Source organism: Macrobrachium nipponense, chromosome 13 (assembly GCF_015104395.2).
Source record: "Macrobrachium nipponense isolate FS-2020 chromosome 13, ASM1510439v2, whole genome shotgun sequence".
NCBI lineage: Eukaryota > Metazoa > Arthropoda > Malacostraca > Decapoda > Palaemonidae > Macrobrachium > Macrobrachium nipponense.
The window spans coordinates 40,013,203-40,025,141 of NC_087206.1; the positions used below are offsets into that span (position 1 = coordinate 40,013,203).

General features: G+C 37.6%; 1 protein-coding gene and 1 long non-coding RNA gene across 5 annotated transcripts in view; one reads left to right on the forward strand and one right to left on the reverse strand.

The window, feature by feature from the left end:
* Nucleotides 1-11,939, reverse strand: part of LOC135225755 (uncharacterized) — a 706,758-nt gene that overhangs the window by 384,878 nt on the left and 309,941 nt on the right. The gene's annotated exons all lie outside the window — the stretch shown is intronic.
* Nucleotides 2,558-3,126, forward strand: LOC135225457 (uncharacterized). Its single transcript, XR_010316972.1, has 2 exons — nt 2,558-2,848; nt 2,976-3,126. It is a non-coding gene; the product is annotated as an uncharacterized LOC135225457 (long non-coding RNA).

Genomic DNA, 11,939 nt, shown 5'->3' on the forward strand with positions numbered 1-11,939 from the left:
ATATATATATATATATATATATATATATAATATATATATAACAAAAGTGAAGTGTCACAGTTTCATCATCACCTTGATCATTTTTATCATCAGACAGCTATCATAACCACCACTATCTTCTGCCCTCTAGTGTCTCTATTAGGCGCCGCTTTCCCTCGAGCTTATTACTTTCCAGCTCTCCCCCCATTGCTCTTTCTCCTTCAGCTTTCCTTTAAAGAAAAAACATTCTCCGTAGCCAGCTCTTCAAAAGACAAGGCATTCACCGTAAAATTAATGATGTACTTTTGAGCGCCCTCAACTCTCTCTCTCTCTCTCTCTCTCTCTCTCTCTCTCTCTCTCTCTCTCTCTCTCTCTCTCTCTCTCTCTCTCTCTCTCTCTCTCTCTCTCTCTCTTCTCTCTCTCTCGAAAAGTGGGCGCTACAAAAGGACCTTCACGTACATACAGACCAAAGTGTTGTCTTACTGAAATCACAAATAGCTGTATTGTTAATCTTGAAATCTGCCCAGAGTAGGCAGCACACAAATCTAACAATCTCAAAGAGGTAACGTGAAGTGATCTTTCCGCCCAGTTCCTTGCAGCACGCGGAATTAACTGCTTATCTAGCGACTGAAGTTAAATCTTACGGTCTTCCCTTTTCTTTCATGAGGTGTAGCACCGCTGCGTTTTCTTGGAGTTTTGCTCTAGTTGTGCCCGAACCATTGAACGACCTTCGTAATCTTGTAGTTGAGCCGTTGAAACTCCATTCGCTCAAACTTGGTGCAAATGCTCTTTGTTGCAGAGGTTCACAATAGTATCATTTCACTGTTATTTGCTTCACGCCATTTGTTCTCTTTGGTTATTTCTTGGTGAGATATTATTTTTTACCTTTCAATTTCTTTTACTTTCATGGGATGCGTTTCCTACTGGGGCCCCTGGGGCGACTGCATTCTGCTTTCCTAGTTAATGTTGTTGTACCTTGCACAATAACAATGACAGTAATATCACACTTAAAAATATGAGAGAGGAAAGTATCGTGAATTCGAAATCCAGCAACCTCATCCCAAGAAGACACGCTGGAAATCCAGAAGTGAACACTTTGGAGATATTCCCCTCCACAACTCGAAAATTGCTAAAACTGTTTGCATATATATATATATATATATATATATATATATATATATATATATATATATATATATATATATATATACATATACATGTATATAAGTATACACATATATGTACATATATATAACATACATACATACACACACATATGTAATGATTATCTTATTTATTTTTATAATTCTAGTTTGCCTATACACATTCGCAAGCCAATAAAATCATTTAAAACACTCGAGAGAGAGAGAGAGAGAGAGAGAGAGAGAGAGAGAGAGAGAGAGAGAGAGAGAGAGAGAGAGAGAGTGGGGAGGGGATGATTCTTGATGTTAATGCTTCCGCCGAATAAGCCTTCATTCAAAGTCTGGCCATCTCTTCTAGGTGACTGGAAGAGGAGGACGAACAAGAAAATTCCCAGCCCTATTCCCATAAGAAAAGAAAGGCTGAATAGAACGACGGTGTCTTCCATGTGGAATAGAGAAGGAACGAGGAAAAGAAGAGTGACGATACTCTGAACTACTTTGGAACCCGAAAACCCAATACCCGCTAGCCCATTATCCTTTGAAAAATGGATATATCCCATTACCAACAGGGAAGAGAGAAAAAGCCTTCCCCTGGATGGAGGGAAAAAGTAGATTTCTTTTACTGCGACTCTGTGAAAAGGAAAAGGGGGATAAAGCGACAGTAATTAAGAAAAATAAATCTTTCCTGTCTCCGGCTGAACAGGTGAATTAGGCAAACACTGAACTGATTCGAGCTCCCTCTTCCTCTCTAGTTCTGGAGAGGTGGGCTATCGGAGGATTTGGGACAGGTGCCAAGCATATTCTGGAAAATGCACTCTCAGTGCACAAAGGAAAATATTTTTCGGAACTGGCAAAAATACAAAACATTGAAATAACCAAGATTCCATCATAAGTGCAAATTGCATACAATTGGAATCCTTTCGAAGCATTTCAGGGAAAAGGAACTTCAACGAAGTTGTTTTAGTGTTACTTGTAGCCTAGTCTTCTGTCTTAACTACTACTCATGCCATAACTACTACTTAGTGAGCGTGGATAGGCCTGAGCTAAACAAAAATGACAGAGAGAGAGAGAGAGAGAGAGAGAGAGAGAGAGAGAGAGAGAGAGAGAGAGAGAGATTAGAGTATACGATCCCTTCTAAACATGGAGAGAAAGGGAGAGAGAGAGAGAGAGAGATTAGAGTATACGATCCCTTCTAAACATGGAGAGAAAGGGAGAGAGAGAGAGAGATTAGAGTATACGATCCTTTCTACCTATTTTCATTAAGCTTAAGCTAAAAAACCACTAATTCACAGCCCTCAAGGTTTTGCAGTACAATATACATATATATATATGTAAGACATAGGGTTTTTGATTAATTATGTATTGTTCGTGCATTCTCTGTAACCTGTGGAATGTGGAGGACAGTGCAGAGTAACGACCTGAGAGTAGCCTGATGAATGAGTTTCTAGGGGATGGCGTGAGATAAAAATGCTTAGTTCGTCGAGTCAATGTACGACAGTTTATGAACTCTTCCCAAAGTGCCTTTGTGAAACTAGATGCAGCTAGAACCGCGAGGCGCTAGCGAACTGTGTGTTCGTATGTGCGTGTGCGCCTCTTTCTGTTAAAAGCGTTCATACCCAAGCCTATGAGAGGGATTTTGACAGAGGGCTTCGAGTCATAGGCAAAGATGCCGTGGCATTCGCCGGGGGAGTTTTTTGACATAGTGTTTAGTGTCCGGTTGGGAATGGGTAAGTGTTACCTTTACTTTAGCCAAAGGGGTGGCTTGTTTGATATCTTGTAAAATGTTCCATTTTATTAACTTTGTCTTTAAACTTGTGTGTGTACTTACCAGAATGTGTTCTGTATCTTTGGCAGATGGTTCTGGATTTCTGTGGGACAGAGTTCCCAGGGAAAGGTGTGACCTTTTGGGTGACTTGACAATGAGTTGTTTTAAGTTAGTCTGTAAGACTGGATTACTTAGTTAATCGACTTAATTTAGTTATTGTAAATAAACGTTATGTTATGATGCAACTCTCTCATTTTCATTACCTGTTAGAATGGAGATAAGAGGAGAGAGAGGAGAGAGGGAGATAGAGAGAGAGAGAGCCTGAGAGAGAGAGAGAGAGAGATGTGGGGTGTCTGCCTTCCGTTTCGTGTCCACGCTTACCGTATGAAATACATGGCGGTTTTCCCATGTAATAGTGGTGGCAGACGGTTAAAGAGGGGATATAAAAAGTTTTCTTGCTTTTCTATGCCTAGGAACGCCAATGTAGAGATGGTTGGCCAGTTAGGAAATAAAAGGGGTAGAGAAAATGTCCGTCCGTGGGATGGGGGGATGAGGAAAGATTTTCTATTAGGGTCATCAAATTTGCTCGTACCGAGATGGGTGGGAGTCGTGAGACAAGCAACTCAGTCTAGTTTGTAAGTGAGTTGCTAGGAGTCATCTCACGGTCGCGTTTGTATTGTGCCGACGAGATTTATGCGTTTTTACGAAGAATTTCGAGTTCCTTTTGTTCCCATTATGGGAGTGGTGAGTGTTAAAACTATTGTTTTGAAAGGAGTGGGTTTTTGTTTAAATTTATTTCAGGGTTATGGGATTGGTTCAAGAGGTCAAAACAATTTTTTCTTTCCCCATAGTGAAGTGTTTTCTTTATTTGCACGTGTTTATAATAGACGTATGCATTCGTCTTTGTTTAAAACATAGGAGTGTATTTTTCTATGCATGGGAACTGTGCTTATATAAGCAGATTTGGCTTAGAGACACAGAGCGGCCACAATTTTAAGGGCTCAGCATATTTCTGCAGAGAGGCGCCTTGCATTGCGAGGGTGTACGGGCATCCCTTGGGAGGGTAGTTGCATGGGTACCACTAGCCTCACTCGTGAGATAGTGCAGGGGAGGGTATTGCGAGATGGGGGGATACTGCTGGCATGGCTCGGGGGAGTGTTCTGCCGCTTGACTGAGGGGTTGTTCTCAGGGGGGGAGAAATTTTTTTGTCTCAGTATGAGTGAACTTCCCCCTTTTCCTTTTTTTTTCTTAGTGTTGGAGATGGATTTGGCCTTGACATTGGATGCTAAGATATCAGCTGGTTGATTAGTTGATGAAGTGAAATGCCCGTAGAGTCTTTTTTTAAGAAAAGAGATTTTTTTTTTTTCTCTCTCTTGGATGAAGAGAAAAGGAAATAAAGAGATTTTTCTTTTCCGAAAATGAAGGGAAAAGTAGTTAACATGCACGGGATGTGTTATATGTTTCTTTGTGCCTTGAAAGACACAAATATAAGGGGGATACACAGATTATTTTTTTTATTGTGTTGGAGAAATTACTTTGAAATGCCGATGATTGGTGTGGTATCTGTGTTTGTGTTTCAATGGTGTTAGTCATGGTGTTGCATGCTGGAGAAATTGTATGTCATAGGATTCAGCATTACTGTTGTATGCTATTTGAATTTCACCCTTTGCGAGAGAATTATTGCTTTGGAGAGTTATTATTATTGTTATTATTAATAATTGTTATACTTGAGATGTGTCACGGGAGGTTTGCTTAAGTATAATTATCATTACGGGAGAATTGTTTTACGAGAGATTTGAGATATTTCATGGGAGATTATTTAATAATTATTACAGATAATTATTCAGGGAGAATTATTACAATGAATTAATGGGAGAAGTCTTGTGTTAATTATTTGTTCAGTTTTTGTAACTTTGGAGAATATTTCAGTGATTCACGGGGATGAGTTTTGCTGAATCTTGATGAATCTGGCTGAATCTTGGTGAATTGTGTGGAATTTTGCTGAATTTTGCTGAATTTTGCTGAATTTTTGGAGAATGGACAAGCATTAACTTTGGTGTTAATTTTTGTACTGATACTGATGATTTTGATGATAGCAATTTTTTTGGTGATTTTGTGATAATGATATTTCTGATACTGATTTTTTTTATACTAATACGTGGGTGTTTTAATGCTGTCAAGGGAGGTGAAATCTTTTGTGATTATGGGAAGAACTAACAACACATTGTTTTAGTTTTTTTTTTCTTTTTTTATGAGTTCAGCAGATAATTGCTTGACATCTAGTGTGTTACTAGAGATAGTTAATGGTGCCGTTGATTTTTCTTTTCTCCTTTTTTTGGAAATTAGCCATCGCTGACACAAGTTTTTTTTTACCATGGGTGAATTTGAATTTGTTTTTTCTCTCCAGTTAGTGTGAATATTATCTCAGTTCATGACTTAGAGTCATTTAAGAGAACGTGTTCGTGTTTTAGCTATTTGATGCTATAGAGTAATATAGGGGAGAATTTCTTGCACGTTTTGAATGCATATGTAATGGCACTACATTTTTTTTTCTCTTGGATATTTTGTGTTTCCAGAAATTGTGAGTTTTCTTGCACAATACCCTTGTTGTATTTGTGACAACTTTGTGAGAGATAGGAACTTGGTTAAGTTTTCTAGTGGCTTATGTCGTAGTGCATATGGGGAAGTCTTTGCTTAGACACTGTGAGTTGGGAGTTCTGTTATAATGACTTATGGCACATTGGTGGTTTTTTCTAGAACTTTCTAGACAGTTTTATTTGCCGAGTTTTTTTGCCTTTTTTAGCAGTTATGCTAAATGGAGTGACGTTTTTATAGTTTTTTACTATAACATTGAGTTATTCTCTGGAGAATTGGAGTTATAATTGAGTTAGAATTGGAGTTATAATTGAGATATATTATTTTGGGGAGATAATTGGAGGTATATATTATTTTGGAGTTATATTTGAGATATAATATATGGGAGATGTATATTTTTGGCCATTTTTGATATTTGCCAATAGTGGTATGAGCTATGTTTAGTTCAATTATTTTGCAGCCATCTTTGTTGCAAATGGAGACACATATTTGGAGATTATGGGGCAATATTTGTGAGTATGTGAGTTAGTTGCCTTGAGTGCACATTTTTTGGAGATATATATTTATTTGGAGCCTTGTTTTGTTCCACATGGAGTTATTGGTGGAAATAGAGGTAAATATTTTGTATTTGCCGAAATAGAGGTGATTATTCTCTATTCCTGGAGTGGTGTCTTTTTTTCTACTGACATGTGGCTTTGGAGAAATAAGAGAATGATATAAGGGGGTTGGTTATTAACCAAATGGAGGAAATATTTCTATAACCGGAGTGGTGTTATTATTGATATGATGTCTCATAATGGAGTTGGAATTAATCTTGGGCGGGTAACCCTTTTTTTTGTGGTTATGGAGTTTTTTTCGAGACAAGAGAAGATTTCTGAGGTTCTCTTTTTTTTGATTTCGTGTCTATTTAGAGGCGAGTGGCATTACTGCATTACGAGTCATAAATGGAGATGTGTGTGTTATTTTCATGTTCACAAGTTGTTATTCTTGGAGAAATATAATATGGGAAAAGTCATGTTTGAGGAATAAGTCGCAGGACAAATTTTTGAACACATTGTCATAAACCTGGAGTTAATTCTGTGAAATGTGTCAGTTTGAGACCTTTTTTTTTTCTTAGATCATGAGTTTCCAAACTTACGTGTCTGACTGGACAATTTTTGTGCTGTTGTTTGAGCATGCGTCCGCAGGTGATTTTTCTGCTGACAAGCGATGTGATGAGCGTGTGCTGATTCTTTTCCTCTGATGGTGATAGATCAGAATTTTTGCAATATCTGGGAAATGTGGCTATAGCATTTCACGAAAGCGCATGTGTGAGAGTTTGCTTTCTGGCAAATTCCATAACTTTACATGGAGCATTTCTTGGGGAAAACGCGGGAGTTATGCATATTATACATGTATTATGTATTTTGTGATTGGGGAAATCTACTTGTGATTATTCTTTTTTTTTATTATTTTTCTTCCTTTTCCTATGAGAGATATGATTTGGGGATTGAGCTTAAATAACATTTCTTTTTTGGACGGGAGATTTGATTTTACCGGGAGGTGTAATTTTTCGAGGGTTATTGCTTACGTAAATGGGAGTTTGACATTAAGTCTCATTGTGATTAATTTTTGCTGTTAAAAGTTGGAGATTTTTACTGATTTTGTGGGTTGTCAGAACTAGAGAGAATTTTTTGGGTCTGGGTGTTACGTGATTCTTTTCTTTCTTGAGCTTGTTACGAATTTTTTTCTTTTTTTTTTTTCTTGTGAGCACATTCGAGTTCGAAATGTGAGTGCAGAATTCCGTGGAGTTGCTGTGATTTCTGAGTTGTGTGTGTGCCTGATTGCGAGTTTTGGAGAATTGAATTGGAGAACTTGATGTGTTTTTTTCTTAGAGAGTTGTGATGATGACTTATCATTTTAGTAGTCATATTTAAGGGAGTTAATTGGGAGACGTTCAGTTAGTATTTCTGACCTTTTTGAGATCATTGTTTGATAGAGGTAGTATGTTTGGGTTATTTTCTTAGATTGACCAAAGACCTGACTGACATACTAACGCCCAAAAGTTCCCGACGACCAGCAAGACGTCCACCAGCCGTGAGGTTGCTGCCATGTTGCCCATGGTGATTACAAGTATTTCCACGTGGGTGATCGAGAGAATTCTACAGCTTGTGTTTTTTGGGGATCTACAAGAAGCCGTGAGAGTCTTCTACGATGAGGGAGGCATTCCGTCTTCCTACAGTTGCTACAGCCTGCTATAGCCTGTTGCTGTCTGTGCAGCTACTTGCAGACAAGCGAAGAGGGATATTCAGAATCCTAATGCAGAAAATATGGGAGAAAATGCGTTTTTGTGTATTGGGAGATTAAAGCGTGATAAGACTTTATTTTATATGCCAGAGACGTGCAGTTTTACTTATTTTGTTTTAAGCCGGCCAATGTTTTATATTATATAAGCAATTCTGCTAGGCGGGGGCTAGCATATAGGTGAGAGGCCGAGCAATCTGTAAGACATAGGGTTTTGATTAATTATGTATTGTTCGTGCATTCTCTGTAACCTGTGGAATGTGGAGGACAGTGCAGAGTAACGACCTGAGAGTAGCTTGATGAATGAGTTTCTAGGGATGGCGTGAGATAAAAATGCTTAGTTCGTCGAGTCAATGTACGACAGTTTATGAACTCTTCCCAAAGTGCCTTTGTGAAACTAGATGCAGCTAGAACCGCGAGGCGCTAGCGAACTGGGTGTGTTTCGTATGTGCGTGTGCGCCTCTTTCTGTTTAAAAGCGTTCATACCCAAGCCTATGAGAGGGATTTTGACAGAGGGCTTCGAGTCATAGGCAAAGATGCCGTGGCATTCGCCTGGGGGTGGAGTTTTTGACATAGTGTTTAGTGTCCGGTTGGGAATGGGTAAGTGTTACCTTTACTTTAGCCAAAGGGGTGGCTTGTTTGATATCTTGTAAAATGTTCCATTTTATTAACTTTGTCTTTAAACTTGTGTGTGTACTTACCAGAATGTTTTTCTGTATCTTTGGCAGTGGTTCTGGATTTCTGTGGACAGAGTTCCCAGGGTGAAAGGTGTGACCTTTTGGGTGACTTGACAATGAGTTGTTTTAAGTTAGTCTGTAAGACTGGATTACTTAGTTTAATCGACTTAATTTAGTTATTGTAAATAAACGTTATGTTATGATGCAACTCTCTCATTTTCATTACCTGTTAGAATGGAGAGAGAGAGAGAGAGAGAGAGAGAGAGAGAGAGAGAGAGAGAGAGAGAGAGAGAGCCATGTGTGGGGGGTCTGCCTTCCGTTTCGTGTCCACGCTTACCGTATGAAATACATGGCGGTTTTCCCATGTAATATATATATATAATATATATATATATATATAATAATATATCTATATATATATATATATAATATCCATATATATATATATATATATATATATTATAAATATATATATATATATTAATAAAATTAAAAAGAATCAAACAGTTAACCTCCACAAAGAAAGAAGCATCAGATAATCAAGTTTACTTACTGGGTGAACTAGAGAGAGAAGAAAGCGGAAGGACATTCAGAACTTCTAACTTCTCTGAAACCAGAACCCAATGACATTTTTTCCAGAATAGATGGTTATTTGCCATTACAGACGATGATGAGAGCCGAGGGTTCTCGTGGAGGTGAGAAAATGGTCGATATTTCTCAATGAAAACCTGTGGAAAGGACACAAAGGAAACATCTTTCTTGGCCACAGAATGTACGAAACTTCGAATGGATTTTGCTTTGTTCACCTTTTCTCCCTTTCCCTCCGGCGTTGACCGTGCAAACAAATGCAAATGGATGCATATTCACTTATGTGGATGGTATAAATATTTTCTTTATTTATAGACAAGTATTCTCATTATGGACTGAAGCACCTTTTTAACCTAATTGCTTGCATTTTACCTAATGAATTGATTGTTTAGAGCATAACACTACGCCATTTCACGTCTTCTAATCGTAGTGGTATCCTCAGGGTCTAGCTCTTATCTTCCCCTTTTTTCCGCATTGATAAATTAACCTTCTTTAAAATATCCCTTCTCAATGTCAATGATTTAGCCCTTCATATTTCCTGTAACTTCACTCCCATTGGTCTTGTTTGTTTGTACTCAATCTAGAATTTATCTAATTTTACCTATTAGCTACGATGTTGCAGCGTAATTCTGTGATTTTTGTAACTTAATGAAATTCAGTATTGTGCAGCTGTTGCTTCAGTTTTTTAGTGCTTTTCATGAAAATGCAACTGAATCCCTCACTTCTATGAACATTGGAGATCTGTGATTAATTCAAACTTGTCTTGAAGGATCACACGACTCAGTGTTAAGACAAGGGTAAAATATGTGGGCGATAAAAAGATATTATATTCAGGAACCGTTTTGGATTTGGATAAGAAACCTTTTGGGTGTGGGGAGGGATGTTTGGACTCCTCAGCCTTTGGGTAATTTACTGTCCCGGGTCGCTTTTCTCCTTCTTACATGGGAAATAATTGAAAAAACAACTCCTTTGATAAATAGTTCGGCACTTCCAACTTCTTGTTGTCCTTTTCCTTCACCTTGCTTTTTGCATAAATACTATTCAAGTAGCTGTTCCTTTGAGGCGTAGATGAAGATTTCTTCTCATATTAGGAAGCCTCGTAACAAACATCAGGCAAACAAAACCTATATTTACTTGGTTGCAAGTCCTGATTTTTTTAATAACACGAGTCGCAGGCAGCTACTTGGCTTCTAATATCCATCATCACAGTTCTTTCATTGCAACTGATTTTTCTGGGTCTCATAAATTTCTAGTTTTATTGCTGCCTTTATCATTAAGTTTGGTGGCGATTTCCTATTCCCAAAATATGCAAGATAACGCATTTTGTCAGTCGTACCATACCAACGATCTTACTACTGAAAATGTACACAAATAGGAATGCGTTTAATGATCTTTATTTAGGTAGAAAACTGAATTAATCACAAGGCGCATATTCTATTATTATACACGCAAACACACACACACACACACATATACACGAACACACTCCGACAAAACAGAAATGTACCAAACAGAAAACAGATGAGAAGTAAGAGCTGACGGCCTAAAATTCATACCTACTATTAAAACAGAATCACACACGAGGATGTCGCATTCTTAAGTCCTGCCGCTCAGTTCAAGGGCAGATATCCTAAATATTTATGTACTGTTAATATTTATTTAGAAATAAACAAAAAAGCTATTTTCATAACATGAAATACAAGGTTTTAGAGACAAGGACAACGTTCACTGTGAGGAGAAAGAAAGAGTTACAGACTTTTTGTTTTAGACTTTCTAACTTAAAAATAATTCACAGACACGTTCCGAGGGAAGGCTGCATTAGAAATACAATTCTTCCAATAAACAAATACTAATATGAAAGGTAATTGTAAAGATAATAATGAAGACGAACAAATTTGTTAAAACCAGTAAGTTATGAATCAGAACAGATTGAAAGACAACTTGAAAAACAACTTTACGAGAGAGTTCTGGCATATTCATTCTAGTTGATCATATACAACAATACCATAACATAACAAAAGCCTGAATAAAGAACATTATGTAATGAAAAGGTAGAAAAGAAAGAGAAAACTGAAGTACGAAAGAAAAGTAGCACTAAAGTAGAGTTAAGAATTTTTCCAAAATAGAGACCTTGGAACGGCGGGAGCGTAAGAGGGTACGAAGGCACAATGAGGGAGAATAAAATATGGATGCCAAGAAAACGAAATGTGGGCCAAGGTCAACGAGTGAAAGGGTCTTATGTACGTGTGGAAAAGAGAGATAGAATACTTAAAGCAATGATGCATGACTCAATACAGAATGTTGAAATTATTTTGCCAATAATTAACGTGATAGATAGCATAATTATTTTGAAATTCGTTTGACTCAAATGAGAGAGAGAGAGAGAGAGAGAGAGAGAGAGAGAGAGAGAGAGAGAGAGAGAGAGAGAGAGAGACTTGATTAAAGCTACGCATCAGAACAGGTAAAGTTAAAATTATGTAAGAGACCGAGGAAGCTGTACAAGAAAGAGCCAGGGTTTTAAGAATGAATAATATCTGGGGACGGAAAGATTACTCGTTAGGTGGTAAGGCAGTGCTTAAGGTATATAGTATTCTATATACTTTGGCAGCGCTATGAAGTGACAAAGACAGGCCCGTATGTAAACATGGGGTACGCGTTTAGACGGTTTGTTTATGTTCAGAGAATCGAGAACATCGCTTGTGAATTTTGCATTTAGAAGTTTAAAAGATAAACATCATAAGGACCGTTGTCTTAATCTACTATGCAATTAACCCATTTCAAAGGGAAGATTATTTTCCAAGAAAATGAGATGTAGTAATTATATGAGTAAAAATGCATGAAATTAAAATGACATATCAGTTGTTAATAAGGGTAGATGATCATATATGCGGGTGGTGTAACAATCAGAAA